Genomic DNA, 16432 nt, shown 5'->3' on the forward strand with positions numbered 1-16432 from the left:
TCTGGCTTCCTGTAACTTGAGCCCATTATTCTGCGTCCTGCACTCTGGGATGATCAAGAAGAGATCCTGGCCTTCTTCTCTGTGACAACCTTTCAAGTACTTGAAGAGCGCTATCCTAGCTCCCCTCAGTCTTCTCTTCTCAAGGCTAAACATGCCCAGTTCTTTCAGTCTCTCTTCATAGGGCTTTGTTTCCAGTCCCCTGATCATCTTTGTTGCCCTCCTCTGAACCCTCTCCAGTTTGTCTGCATCCTTCTTAAAGTGTGGTGCCCAGAACTGGACACAGTACTCCAGATGAGGCCTAACCAGTGCTGAGTAGAGGGGAACTAGTACTTCCCGGGATTTGGAAGCTATGCTTCTATTAATGCAACCCAAAAGAGCATTGGCCTTTTTTGCAGCCACATCACATTGTTGGCTCATATTCAGCTTGTGATCGACAACAATTCCAAGATCTTTCTTGCTTGTAGTGTTCCTGGAGGGGCCATGTTTTGCAGAATTTGTCTCCCAACAAATATCGGGGAAATTGAAGTCCCCCATTACTACTACATCATGCTTCCTTAAAACATTGGCTATTTGCTTTTCAAAAGTTTCATCCTCGTCTTCTCCTTGGTTGGGTGGCCGGTAGTAGACTCCGACAACCAGGTTCCTTTTATTCTTTGCTCCATTAATTTTGATCCAGATGCTCTCGATGGGGCTACCAAGCTCTTCGTCCTGTATTTCTGTGCAGAGATATGTATTTTTCACATACAGTGCAACCCCACCTCCCTTTCTGTTCCTCCTGGTCTTTTTGAACAAGTTATATCCTTCAATTGCTGTATTCCAGTCATGAGAGTCATCCCACCAAATCTCAGTTATACCTATCAAGTCATAATTTCCCTCCTGTATTAAGAGTTCAAGTTTGTTCTGTTTGTTTCCCATACTCTGGGCATTAGTATATAGACATCGAAGACCATGTGCTTCATAGTCTGGCTTTCTTCCTACATGTGTCTGAAAACTATTACTGGATGCTATCAGAGCTGTTCTCTCCGTTGCAGTGCATGTGCCTATGTCCACTGTTACCCCCAACATTACATCTCCCTTCCCCGTAGGATTCAGTTTAAAGCCCTCCTGATGAAGTTCTTCATGCTGTGGCCAAACACATTCTTCCCATCCTTTGTGAGGTGCAACCCGTCCCTTGCCAACAGCCCATCTTCCAGGAAGTATAGCCCGTGGTCCCAGAATCCAAAACTCTCTCGTCGGCACCACCTTCGTAGCCAGTCATTCACCTGGAGTATTTTTCGTTCCCTTTCTATCCCTCTTCTAACTACTAGAAGGAGTAACTTGAATTACTGTGATGTTGAATGGTTTGCCTTGGATTCGTACTGAGATCATTCTGTCGTTTTTGAGATTGTACCCCAGTACTGCTTTTCCCACCCTTTTATTGACTATGAGTGCTACTTCATTTCTTCTAAGGGATTCTTGCCCACAGTAGTAGATATAATGGTCACCCGAATTAAATTTACCCATGCCTGTCCATTTTAGTTCGCTGATTCCCAAGATGTCGATCATGCCATCTCATGTTTGACCACCTCCAGCTTGCCTTGATTCATTGTTCTTACATTCCAGGTTCCTAAACAATATTGTTCTTTACAGCATTGGATTTTCTTTTCACCACCAGACACATCCACAGCTGAGTGTCCTTTCGGCTTTGGCCCAGCCGCTTCACTCTTTCTGGCGCTACTTGGAAATTCCCTCTGCTCTTCCCCAGTAGTTTATTGGACACCTTCCGACCTGAGGGGCTCATCTTCCGGCGTCATATCTTGTAGCGTTGTGATACGTTCCATGGGGTTTTCTTGGCAAGAATACAGGAGTGGGTTGCCATTTCCTTCTCCAGTGGACCACATTTTGTCAGAACTCTCCGCCATGACCTGTCCGTCTTGGGTGGCCCTGCACGGCATAGCTTATGGCTTCACTGAGTTACGCAAGCCCCTTCGCCACAACAAGGCAGTGATCCATGAAGGGGTTACAGGCTTACAGGCAACCATTTAATGGGTAAATCCAGTTCAACCAACAAGTCTGGGGCCTTCATGAGTACTTTCTGGGCAAGGGCTGCCGCCCAAAGCACAGAGAACTGGGCATCCGTGGCACTGAGTTTCCCAGGATTTATTGGCAGGTCTGTGTTCTCAAGGCTCACAGTTTGAGTTGGGCTCCATTCTCCCGCCATACATTTCTTTGTCAGCTGTCACTCAACCTGCCACGGCTACTGAGCATGCTCAGTCTGGTTGAGCTGAGGTTTTTTGCCCTGTTACATTATGTTAAAGAAAGAGGGTTTTTGTGTACTTCTACAAATCCCAGAATCCTCTGGTTCCTGCTGATACCTCCCTCTTGTTTCTCAGTGGCCCCATTTCAGCTTCAGTCCTGTTGGCACTCAACCACCTGAGTTCAGTATTAGAGGGGCTGAATGGGAAATCTGCAGCAATGCTGCACATTGCAGTAGGGAGGCCCTGCAGTCCTGGACTCATGTCCCCCTTCCCAAACTAGTTCTGGTGGGTGCCCAGGGAAGCCCAGGCATGGGCAGCCCCTTGCCACAAAAGAGATGGGAGGGAGCCTGAAGCAATGCTTCTCGGTGAGCTTTTTGTGCTCTGGTCTCCTTGCAGGTTCACCCTTGCTTGCAGCCACACTCAGCCTCTGGGAGGACAGCGCCGGCTTCAGGAGCTGCTACCTGCAGGAAATGGGTCGCCATTATAAGTGCTGACTTCCTGCGGCGCCTCAGGTTCCCTAATCAATCCGTAGTGCCCCCTGAACTTCACTAACCCACCCTGTGCTTGAAGTGTGCTTGGGGTTGGGAGATGCCGCAGAGCCTTTGGACAGGAAAGAAGTTCCACAACTGGCAACACAAAAAGAGGGAACAGTCTCAGGATGCGATAAACAATTTTATGGACGAAAAGCCCCGACCTGTTTTGGCCTCTTGCTATTTTATTAGGCCTTCTTCCAAGGGTTGGAACAATACACACAACATAAGACAACACGGGTTGTTGTTGTTGTTAACAATTAGAAGAGCACATTGCAAGCAAGGCCTGTGCATGCATCTGAACATTCAAGCTATTTCATCACTAAACAAATAATTAAGGCACATTGCAAGCACGGCCTATGAATATTTTGAAACATTATAAAACAGATGAAATGTTCCCTACTCACTTGTAACAATGTCTGCAGAGATTTTACAACAGACTGTCTTGTGCTGTGAACACCAGCAACTGGAAAAGATGTGCTGAAGGCTATGTCTTATACTAACAGATAAGGTGTTTTTTTCCTTAGAGTTTCTTACAGGTGTAGCTTTTGACACTACATAGAATCCACAGCCAAACAGGGCAGGATCTTAGGGATGTTGGGCAAACCTGAATCGGAACTAATTGAGTTCAGATTTTGATGTATCTGACTGCAGAGTCCTCATTGGACCGGTTTTCTCCCTGTCAGATGGCTTCTAGGAACTTCCAGACTGTCTTTCTATCCTGATTTTTCACAAATTTCATCGTCCAAAAATATGTATTTTTTAAAGGGCCAAAAATGCACAGTTGGGGGGGATTTTGCACATTTTGCACAACTTTGGGAACTAAAAAAAATGGGGCACACTGAAGGCAAAGTGCACAGGAGCCACATTTAAGGTAAAATATGTGCATAAACACCTCTCAGAAAATGTGTGTTTTAGAGGGAGTGGCAGGGTGGCTGTGGGGTGGCCAAGACATCATGTGGCTGGGTGACCAGCCAGATGGGCGATTAATAAATTTAATAATAATAATAATAATAATGACCCTGAAGTGCTTTCCCTCCACAGCAAATCACAGGCTCCAGCAGCTTTCATCAGTCAGAGTAACTAGCCTTTCTTTCCCATTCATAAAAGTGCTACAGCTGTTTCTAGCCTTCACAACTGAGAGGTAGTAGCTTTCCCCATTCAGAGTAACTAGTCCCTATTTCCCATTCATGAAAGTGCACTTCCTGTCCTCCCCCAATCAGCCTTCAGTCAGTTAAGTTCGAATAGCATCCTGGTATGAGATTCAGCAACATCACACATGCCCAGCAATCCCAGGCTATACAAAAAAAGGGGGGAGGGAAGGTTCGTGGTGTATGAAGTTCCAGCCATGGAAAGGCAATGCAGACAGAGCAAGGCTGCGATCCTCTGTGCTCTTCCCAGGGAGTGAGTCCTGCTGAATTCAGTGGGACTGTGGACAATGGAGTGGCGTTACGTGGTCCCCATGCCTCGCCCCAGCTAATCCTCTCGCCTTTGCATTTTGGACTAATGTGCAGTTTCCTAACAGTCTTGAAGTGCAGCCCCACATGCTAATCTAGAGGTTACTGAGGCATGGATTCCGGAGGCAAAGTCTCCCACAGTGGAGGAATATGGGGAAAGGCACAGCTACCTCCACATGATCCAGAAGCAGAGCTGGTTCCAGGAGAACCCAGCTCTCTGCAAATGAGGAAGGTGAGCTTCAAGGAGAAGGAGTGCTCACCTGCTCCTTGGCTGAATGAGCCCACCCCCCACCATCACCCCTGTCTCCACTTGCCAGAGGTATATTCTTGGCCCTCATCCCACCTGTTACTAGTTCCAGATAACAATTCAGGAACTCTATTCCTGCCCTACCTGCATTGAGGTCTGAGTCCCCCATGGACTGAAAGCCAGATCCTGGGTGTGGGATGTGGGACATGACCGCTTTGCATCGGGGGTGGATGTTGCTTAAAATCTGCTCCAGAACAGGGACATACAATTTGGAGTAAGAAGTGATTCAGACAGGGCCAGCAGCAGGGTTTGATTTTATTATCAATTTGTTTAATCAATTTATATATTGCTTACCATATCTAAATATATCTCTAAGTGGTTCACAAAATGAAAAATTAAAACAATCCGAATAAATAGAAAAGCTCATCAGTTAAAATGTTTTAAATATGTAAAACCAAAACTAAAACCACAATAACTAATGAACAAGCCAGCTGGGCAGCATCATCACTCAGGGACGACTTGAGCCCAGAGCCCAGAACAGGCCATGCTTAGCCTTGGCCCCTCTCAAACGCCAGGCGGGGGGATGTTTGATGTGGCGGGCACCTCCCTGCAGGAGGCCTGCTTCTGGGTTGCCACCAGACGGCACTCTGCAGGTCACAGCACAGCTAGCAGAGCCTCCTCCGAGGACTGCCTGGTTGCGGCCCAAGTAGCAAACCTTCCGCCGATGATCGCAGAGATCTTTGTTGGGGGATGCGATCCATGGGGTGACCTGTCCCAAGTTCTTCCGGACTTCATCTGTCAACGCAGGGCCTTGGACGTGGCTCGGTAGCTAAGGGCATCTCTACACCCGCAGTTGATCGCACATTCATGAGTGGCCACTCTGGGAAAATTGTGGGTCCTGTACATGACATCGTAATCCTCCAGGGATTTCCCCGCCATTTCCCCCTGCCTATCCCGTGTTATCCCCAAATAGGGAAAATGAAGCATTTTTTCAACCTGTTCAACGGGAGCACCACGACGTCCCCACGTATTTCTCCCATAATGCGAAGAAACCGCTCTGTGTGTGCAGCTGTGGTTGGTTGGGGGGGGGCAGTCACGCTGAAGATGGCAATGACGTTGGGTTATTGATCTGGATTTCTGCCCCCGTGTGATGAACCCCAATCAGTAGCCAGTGCAGATGCTTTAATGCGACTGAAATATCGGCTTAGCCAGGTGCCCCATTCAGCATCACCACCACCCCATTCTCCCATGGCTACATGGCTGGCTGAGCACGTGGTGAGCCCCACAGAAAATGTATTGCATTGATCTAAATGCATGGTTGACAATGGCCAGACTATCCCTCTCCAGGAAAAGGCAGAGTTGATCTGCTAGCTGAAGGTGTCAAGAGGCGCTCCTTGAAAGAGGAGTCACTTCCGCTTCTAATGACGTGATGAATCCAGGAGGAGTCTCAAACAACGTCCCTTATCTTTCTCAGAGACGTGTTCTCTGGCTCATGGTATCTGTTAGAAAAAGGTACACAGCGTCTTGCGAACGGGAGAGTTCCTGTTCAGGATCCGGCCAGCCCTGCTCCAAGACTCTTCCAATGCTCCATTCCTTCCCCCTTTCCCATTGTTCTTTTCCAAATGACACTCGGTATTCCACAGCAGCAAAGCTTCTGCGGCCCTCATGGGGCTCGTCCCCCATTACTTTTGCAAGTCCTGTTGTTCTGCAAACCTTGGAGATCTCCAGCGCCTGCAAACACCTTCCTCTAGTTTCTGAATGTGCCCATTTTGGCTCCAATGCTGTTAGCACTCAGCAACTGAGTTTTCTACTAGGTGAGATGATGGGGAAATCCACAGGACGAACAAGGTATGGCAGTCCCTGGCCCCTCTGAGCTTCATCTCAACCTTCCCAGGATTGGTGGTGCAGGCTGCAGCAGTTCCTGACGGCTCCCCTTGACACTCATCATTCCCAACAGGAATGGGGAGCGGGGAGGGAAACCAGCTCCACTGGGAGTCAGCCCCTGAAGCCTCTGGGTTGCTGTAAGGTCCTTACTCACTCCTGGAAGCCAAGCAGGAGGATGTCTGGACAATCTCCATGGGCAGCAGGCTCTTGAAGGTGAGAGCCATGATGGAGGACAGGGTGGATCCGGCCCTACCCTGAAGAGGATTGAGGCGGCTTCCTCAGGTGGCAGAGGTTAGAGGAGGCCAGCTGAGGGCCACACAGCAGCTGTGCTAACCAACCTGGGCAGAAATAACCCCGCCTTCGCTATATATCACTCTGGATTAGACGACTGTAATGCATTATACGCGGGGCTGCCTTTGAACACAGTTCTGAAGCAGCAGGTAACGAAAAGGAGCCTTTTGGATGAATAGCGAAGTCGCCTGCTTTAAATAAATGCACATAAGGAAATGAACTTTTTGCAGCCAGGCTGGAGATCGATTTAGAAGGCGCCCTGCTATAAAGGTCAGTCCATGCTAAGCTAAGTGGTGTCATCCTGCCTTGGTGCGGAGGGATCCCCACCAGGCCCTGCAGGGGCTGTTCCCTGAGCAGACCAACTCCCAGCCATTACCGCAACGGGCGACACGGTGGCGATGTTGTTTCGCTGAAAAGTCATTCTGTGCAAGAAGGGTCCTGGCTGCAGGGAGTTTGGTTTTGTTTGTTTGATTTGGTATTAGGGCCATACGGTTTGAAATTGGGTATAATATACATTTTTAAACGTTCAAATTTTAGTTTTTAAATCGCATCACCCTCAAACTGAAATCCTGTTGCTATTGTTAGGCATTAACCTCCATATCCAAGAGGAGTCAGGATCTGCTTGGCCTGGGAAGCTCTGCAGCCCCGCCTGGTGGCCAGACACAGAAGGCAGCTTGGTCCACCCCACCATCCTTGCAGGATGAGGCCCTGGGCCTGCAGGGGCTCGCAGGGCCCCTAGCGCAGACCAGCGGGGAGCCTCAGGGAGGCCTACGAAGGGCTCCCTCTTCCCTCCAAGCTTTGCCACAGCAGCATGAGCGTTCGTGGTGGCAGGAGCATGCTTTTGCCTCTTATTTATTTAACATTTCTTGGCCGCCTTTCAGGGCAGAAGCCCTCCCAAGGCGGCTTACAGCAATAAAGTACATAATAACATTTAAAATGTGAAAAGCAATAAAAACATAAAAGCTACAATAAAAGACAACAATAAAACTAGCAACGGCAGTCACATCAAGAGAAGGCGAAGCTAAAATAATACCTTTTTAAAGTCTTCTTAAAAGCCTGCAATGACGGAGCATGGCGGACCGCCGATGGCAGCTTGTTCCAAAGGTGTGGGGCCACTGCAGAGAAGGCCCTCTCACCTGTGATAACCTACCTGACTGCTCTCATGGGAGGGCAAATGAGAAGGGCCTCTCTTTCTGATCTTAATGTGCAGCAGGCTGATATAGGTGAAGGCGGTCCTTCAAATAACTTGATCCCAAACCATTTAAGGCTTTAAAGGTCAAAACCAGCACTTTGAATTGGGCTCAGAAACACACTGGTAATAAGTGCAGCTGGTGCAATACAGGAATTATGTGATCGAATTGGCTTGCCCCAGCAGTACTCGGGTGGCCGCATTCTGCGCGAGCTGGAGTTTCTGAACCATCTTCAAAGGCAGCCCCACATATAGCACATCACAGCAGTCCAGCCTGGACATTACTAGTGTGTGGATAACCAAGGCAAGGTCCGTCCTCTCCAGATTGGGCCGCAGCTGGCGTACCAGCCTAAGCTGGTGAAAAGCACTCCTGGACACTGCGGCCACCGGGGCTTCCCCAGTTAGCCCAGAGTGAGCTCTTGCCTCTGGTCTTGCTACGCCTTGCTGATGCTTGACTCTTCCCGATGACGCCTCTGGCCCTGCAGCACCCTGCCAGTGATTGACCCTGGCCTGCTCTGGACCCTGCTCTGGCCTCTGGCCCTGCCACGCCTTCTTTGTACCTGACTACTGCCTGCTCTGGACCCTGTTGTCGCCTCTGGCCCTCCATGCCTTACCAGCGCCTTGGTTCTCTGCCCATCTCTCTCACCCCTGGCTGTTCTAGGCAAGGATACCTGCCGCTCACGTCTCCGACCTGACAATAGGATTACCGTGTGTGTGTGTGTGTGTGTGTGTTTTAAAAATTAGAAATATAAAGGAATATGGCTGGGAATATAGACTGCTGGCAGTTTGATATCTGCATGTCTTTATGTTAGAATGGATGTGTTGTGTTTAGATTCACTGGCATTGTATCTTCCAAGATGGTATCGAAAGCCCCCGAGAGATCAAGGAGAATCAACAAGGTCACACTCCCCTCCCCACATAGGTCATCATACAGGGCGACCAAGGCTGTTTTCGTGCCAAAACCCGGCCTGAACCCCGACTGAAATTGATCTAGATAAGCAGTCTCATCTGCTCCGAATTATCTATTCTGAACAGGCCAGGTTTAGGGAAGGCGAAAGTACTATTGGTCCTTGCTTGACTCTTTATTTTTCAGCCCACTGCAGGACCTACTGAACGTCTTCACGTCGCCTTTGTTGACTTAGCTGCGGCCTTTGAATCAATGGATAGACAGCAGTCGTGGCATAAACCGGCCAGTACAAATGTCGATCCACGTCTCTTGTTGTTGATGAAGGGACTCTGTTCTTCTCTGCCAGGGCAAGAGTGGGCATCCCTGGTTTGTTGACTGACCCACCCCACCAGCAGAAGGGTTGAGCAAGGGTGTCCTTTGGCTCCACTGCTCCGTAATTCATATCTGAATGATACAGTTGTAGAATTATCTGGGCCAGAATTATTTTCCTCCTGCAGCTGAGTCAAAAAACGTTTCTATTCTTCTATATGCTGACAACATGGTTTTATTATCACTCACTCGTGTAGGTTAAGTAGGCTACTGTCTAAGCTCAGTGCATGTTGTACTGAAGAGAGATTAAATATTATGCTAAAACAAAGGTGATGGTGTTCAGAAAGAGACGTTCCCACTTCCGATGGCCCATTGATGGCCATCAGATTGATCAGTGCCGGCAATTTCAATATCTCGGCATTCATTTTACAGAAACTCTTTCCTAGAAAGCTCGTGTAGAAGCAACTAAAGTGACGGCCTTAAGAACTATTGAAGCCATTCTTAAATTTTATCATACTGCGGGAGGCGGTTTAGTTGATCCAGCTCTGAAAATTTTTCAGAGTAAGGGAATTGCCCACATTTTATATGGGGCTGCAGTTTGGGGTTGGGATGATTTTCTAACGGTCAAACTGGAGGTCCGTCAAAATAGATTTCTTAGGAAACTTTTCTTTTTGCCTCCTGGCCCTCCTGCTGCCTTGGTTCGGGCAAAGGTTGGTCTTCCTTCCATTACAGCTTGTATCCACTGTGCCTTGATCAATTACTGGAGAATTTTAAAAGAATCTTCTGTCAGAGTTTTGCCTAAATTATGTTATGAAGAGCTGTTAAATTGTAAATTCTGGAGCTCAAGATATTATAGTTTACTACAATCCTATTTCACCTCAGTTGATGTACAGCCAGGGCCAGAAATATCGGAACAAGGATAACTGTTTTGGTAGTTGGCCTCTGTACACCACCACATTGAAGTTGAAAGGAAGTACACCCAGATGGGAGCGAAGTCAGGACTTTCAACTGTAATTCAAGGGGTTTGACAAAAGTTTATGTATTTGTGATGGCCCAGAGACTGAAGATGTGCCACACTATTTGCTGCCCTGCGCATTATATTCTGAACCAAGGTCTACATGTCTGGGTTCTGTTTTACCTCATCTGTACTGTAACACTCTTCCAGTGAAGATTTTCTATCTTCTGTCTGATATAGATCCCACCATAACTCACGAGGCCTCTCTCTTTGCTTTGGCAGCATTGAGAATGCGTGCCAAATTTACCTCTGATAATGCAGTTGACTGTTTGGGGGATGCCTTGTTTTAATGGTCTTTTAGCGGTCTTTATTTTCTGATCATAATTATCCATTTAAATGTGGAAACAGTGTATTCTAAATGAATTTAGGTGAAATTAAAATGATGTATATTTGTAAATTAAATCTGTAAATTTAAATTTAGTTTTAACTGTTTTAGACCAATAATTTTAGGAACTATTATTGTTTAGTGATGGTTTGTACTTGGGCCCAGTACAGATTAAAGGGGATTAACACAGAGCATGGATTGCCCCTGAGATATAAACAACTTTGTACAGATGATTTTATAAATCACCTTGCCACTACAGTAGTTAGTGACCCTGCCCAGGAAACTGTATCTGCTAAAGACAATTCCTTGCCTCATTGTGATATAAATCTAGAGGATTCAGTTGGGAGTGTTTGTCAAGGCCTAGTTGATTTGGGTCATTAGACTTCAACTAGGCTGTTGGCCTATACAAAGAGGTCTTGGATGCTTCAACAAAGGAAGTATTTTCACAAGAAGAATTGGTGGAGAAAAATCTATCCTTCAATTTGGATACTCTCCTTAGTAACAACTTGTGGGAGATATTATCCAAATCCTGTTTTTTGACCTCTAAGTCAATTAGCAAAATCTTCCAAGGAACCCAGAGTATAAAGCAGTCAGTACTTTATACTTGGGGGGTTGGACTCGATGGCCTTGTAGGCCCCTTCCAACCCTTTTTGTTGTTGTTCAGTCGCTAAGTCGTGTCCGACTCTTCGTGACCCCATGGACCATAGCACGCCAGGCCTTCTATGAGTACCTGGACTTGAAGCACAATTTGGGGTACTGGTGGAATTAATGAACCATGAAGATTTCATGGTTAACAAGGAACTAATGTCAGCAGAGAATGCAGAGAAGAATTCCACATTGGAGCTTTCTGTGGATGAATCTCCTTCATGTCTAACTGAAATCGCTCCATTGTCCCCTCACCTGAGTTAAGGAGGTAAGTTTGCTGGACCCCAAGGCAGCTAAGGCTGATGCTCTCGATCAAAGTAGGAAAGGTATAAGGCACCAAAAGAAGAGGCAGTGTATAGGTAAGAAACCACCACAAGGGAAGAAAAAAGGGAGGTTAAAAAACGGGTCCATTAAAACCCAAGGGTGTGAAGCTGGGACCTCGCAGGAGAGAAGGGTAAGAATACAGGAGAAAGCCAAAGGACTGAACTTTAACCCCCCTTTTAAAATATTGGATAGCCAACAGGAGATCAATAAGAGAGGAAAGAAGAAGAGGCAGATTAAGGAGAGTAAAGGGAACAAAAAGCAAGGAATGTTCATGGCAGATGGGCTAAAATCATCCAAGACAGTGGAACCCAGACAGATCTTAGAGATATAAGTTCTCTTGATTAGCAAATGCCTGTCAGCAAGAGGTCCCCACCCCAAGGAATTAATCAGCCCTCTCAAATTTTGAAGAGAAGACATTTAGTCCTCTCTAACTTTCCCATATGTTTGGCCCACTCCCCCTATGCAAATAAAATGGAGCACTTTCTATATACACCGGGACAGCTTGGTTTCAACCATCTTAGCGTATCGGACATAGCGGTCATTGAGTGTCCCTCCACTACCTACTCAAGCAGAAGACCTTTAGTTTTATCTGCAGACACAATATATGTATCTGCAGATCTATTGTATCTGCAGATACATCTACTACAATACAATACAATCTAATACCTTCAGCAAAGGAGATCGTTACCCTGTTGTGGCGCTGGAGCTTGAGCACTTCAATGACGCCATGAGCTAAACCATGAAGGGACACCCAAGACGGGAAGGTCATGGCAGAGAGGTCAGACTAAATACGATCCCTGGGGAAGGAAACGGCAACCCAGCCCAGTATTCTTGCTATGAAAACTAAATGGATCAGTACAAGCGGAGATACGTCAGTATACCATCGGAAGATGGGACTCCCAGGTCGGAAGATGGTCAAAATGCTACTGGGGAGGAACAGAGGATAAGTTCAACTAGCCCCAGATGTGATGACGCAGCTAGCTCAAAGCCGAAAGGACGGCTAGCAGCCGATTGCTGGTGGTGAACGACGAATCCGATGTTCTAAAGATCAACACACCATAGGAACCTGGAATGTAAGATCTATGAGCCAGAGCAAATTGGATGTGGTTATTGGGGAGATGTCAAGATCAAATATAGACATTTTGGGTGCCATTGAACTGAAATGGACCGGAATGGGCCATTTCACATCAAATGACCACCAGATCTACTACTGTGGACAAAAGGACCACAGAAGAAATGGAGTAGCCTTCATAATTAATAATAAAGTGGCTAAAGCAGTGCTTGGATACAATCCAAAAAATGACAGAAGGATCTCAATTCGAATTCAGGGTAAGCCATTTAACACCACAGTGATCCAAATATATGCCCCAACCACAGATGCTGAAGAAGCAGAAGTAGATCACTTCTATGAGGATCTGTAGCACCTACTGGATAGTACGCCAAACAAAGATGTTATTTTCATTATAGGAGACTGGAATGCTAAGGTGGGTAGTCAAACAACACCTGGAATTGCAGGCAAGCATGGTCTGGGAGAACAAAATGAAGCGGGACATTGGCTGATAGAATTTTGCCAAGACAACTCACTGTGCATAACAAACACTCTCTTCCAACAACCTAAGAGACGACTTTATACATGGACTTCACCAGACGGTTGACACCGAAATCAGATTGACTACATCCTTTGTAGCCAAAGGTGGCGGCCATCTATGCAGATGGTAAAAACAAGACCTGGAGTTCAGATCTGATTGTAGTTCAGATCACGAACTTCTTATTGCACAAGTTAGAATCAGACTCAAGAGAATAGGGAAGACCCACAGATCAGTTAGATATGAGCTCACGAATATTCCTCATGAATATGCAGTGGAGGTGAAGAATAGATTTAAGGGACTAGATTTAGTAGATAGGGTCCCGGAAGAACTATGCACAGAAGTTCGCAACATTGTTCAGGAGGCGGCAACAAAAAACGTCCCAAAGAAAAAGAAAACCAAGAAGGCAAGATGGCTGTCTGCTGAGACACTGGAAGCAGCCCAAGAAAGAAGGAAAGCAAAAGGCAACAGTGATCGGGGGAGATATGCCCAATTAAATGCAAAATTCCAGAGGTTAGCCAGAAGAGATCAGGAATTATTTTTAAACTAGCAATGCGTGGAAGCAGAAGAAGATAATAGAGTAGGAAGGACAAGATACCTCTTCCAGAAAATTAGGAACATCGGAGGTAAATTCCAGGCAAAAATGGGTATGATCAAAAACAAAGATGGCAAGGACCTAACAGAAGCAGAAGAGATCAAGAAAAGGTGGCAAGAATATACGGAAGATCTGTATAGGAAGGATAATAATATCGGGGATAGATTTGATGGTGTGGTCAGTGAGCTAGAGCCAGACATCCTGAAGAGTGAGGTTGAATGGGCCTTAAGAAGCATTGCTAATAACAAGGCAGCAGGCGATGACGGTATCCCAGCTGAACTGTTTAAAATCTTGCAAGATGATACTGTCAAGGTGATGCATGCCAGCTGCCAGCAAATTTGGAAAACACAAGAATGGCCACCAGATTGGAAAAGATCAACTTATATCCCCATACCAAAAAAGGGAAGCACCAAAGAATGTTCAAACTATCGAACAGTGGCACTTATTTCACATGCCAGTAAAGTAATGCTCAAGATCTTGCAAGGTAGACTCCAGCAATTCATGGAAGGAGAATTGCCAGATGTACAAGCTGGGTTTAGAAAAGGCAGAGGAACTAGAGACCAAATTGCCAATATCCGCTGGATAATGGAGAAAGCCAGGGAGTTTCAGAAAAACATCTATTTGTTTTATTGACTCTTCTAAAGCCTTTGACTGTGTGGATCATAACAAATTGTGGCAAGTTCTTGGTGGTATGGGGATACCAAGTCATCTTGTCTGCCTCCTGAGGAATCTGTATAACAACCAAGTAGCAACGGTAAGAACAGACCACGGAACAATGGACTGGTTTAAGATTGGGAAAGGAGTACGGCAGGGTTGTATACTCTCACCCTACCTATTCAACCTGTACGCAGAACACATCATGCAACGTGCTGGGCTTGATGAAGCCAAGGCTGGAGTTAAAATCACTGGAAGAAACATTAACAATCTCAGATATGCAGATGATACCACTTTGATGGCTGAAAGCGAGGAGGAGCTGAGGAACCTCATGACGAAGGTGAAGGAAGAAAGTGCAAAAGCTGGGTTGCAGTTAAACCTAAAATAAACCAAGATGATGGCAACCAGCTTGATTGATCACTGGCAAATAGAGGGAGAAAACATGGAGGCAGTGACAGACTTTGTCTTTCTAGGCGCAAAGATTAGTGCAGACGCTGACTGCAGCCAGGAAATCGGAAGACGTTGACTTCTTGGGAGGAGAGCAATGACAAATCTTGATAAAATAGTGAAGAGCAGAGACATCACACTGACAACAAAGGTCCGCACAGTTTAAGCAATGGTATTCCCCGTAGTAACCTATGGCTGCGAGAGCTGGACCATAAGGAAGGCTGAGAGAAGGAAGATAGATGCTTTTGAACTGTGGTGCTGGAGGAAAATTCTGAGAGTGCCTTGGACTGCAGGAAGATCAAACCAGTCCATCCTCCAGGAAATAAAGCCAGACTGCTCACTTGAGGGAAGGATATTAAAGGCAAAACTGAAGTACTTTGGCCACATCATGAGAAGACAGGATACCCTGGAGAAGATGCTGATGCCAGGGAAAGTGGAAGGCAAAAGGAAGAGGGGCCGACCAAGGGCAAGGTGGATGGATGATATTCTGGAGGTGATGGGCTCGACCTTGGAGGAGCTGGGGGTGGCGACGGCTGACAGAAAGCTCTGGCGTGGGCTGGTCCATGAAGTCACGACGAGTCAGAAGCGACTGAACGAATAAACAACAATCATGCAAACTAAAAAGTTATGGCCATTTCTGTTTTCCAATGCAAGTCAATGGGAAAATGTAAAAAATGGCAATTTGTTGTTGTTCAGTCGTTCAGTCGTGTCCGACTCTTCGTGACCCCATGGACCATAGCACGCCAGGCCTTTCTGTCCTGCGCTCTCTCCCGGAGCGTGCTCAAGTTCATATTCATTGCATCCGTGATGCTATCTAGCCATCTCATCCTCTGCCGTCCCCTTCTCCTTTTGCCTTCAGTCTTTCCCAGCATCAGGGTCTTTTCCAGGGAGTTTTCTCTTCGCATTAGGTGGCCAAAATATTGGAGCTTCAGCTTCATTATCTGTCCTTCCAATGAGCACTCAGGGTTGATTTCCTTTAGGATGGACTGATTTGACCTCCTTGCAGTCCAGGGGACTCGTAAGAGTCTTCTCCAGCACCACAGTTCGAAAGCATCAATTCTTCGGCGCTCAGCCTTCCTTATAGTCCAGCTCTCACAGCCATACATTACTACTGGGAAAACCATAGCTTTGATTAGACGGACCTTTGTTGGCAAGGTGATGTCTCTGCTTCTTACTATGTTGTCTAGGTTGGCCATAGCTTTCCTCCCAAGGAGCAAGCGTCTTTTCATTTCATGGCTACAGTCACCGTCTGCGGTGATCTTGGAGCCCAAGAAAGTAAAATCTGTCACTGCTTCCATTTCTTCCCCTTCTATATGCCAGGAAGTGATGGGGCCAGATGCCATGATCTTCGTTTTTTTAATGTTGAGTTTCAAACCAGCTTTTGCACTCTCCTCTTTCACCCTCAACAAGAGGCTCTTGAGATCCTCTTCGCTTTCTGCCATTAGGGTGGTATCGTCTGCATATCGGAGGTTGTTGATAATTCTCCCAGCAATCTTAATTCCGACCTCTGATTCATCCAACCTGGCATTTCTCATGATGTACTCTGCATATAAGTTAAATAAGCAGGGCGACAATATGCAGCCTTGTCGTACTCCTTTCCCAATTTTGAACCACTCGGTTGTTCCATGTCTGGTTCTTACTGTTGCTTCTTGACCCTCGTACAGGTTTCTCAGGAGACAGGTAAGGTGGTCTGGTACTCCCATCACTTTAAGAATTTGCCAGTTTGTTGTGATCCACACAATCAAAGGCTTTAGCGTAGTCAATGAAGCAGAAATAGACGTTTTTCTGGA

This window comes from Heloderma suspectum, chromosome 2 (genome assembly GCF_057233095.1).
Source record: "Heloderma suspectum isolate Gila_16-S chromosome 2, 16-S_ref, whole genome shotgun sequence".
Classification (NCBI taxonomy): domain Eukaryota; kingdom Metazoa; phylum Chordata; class Lepidosauria; order Squamata; family Helodermatidae; genus Heloderma; species Heloderma suspectum.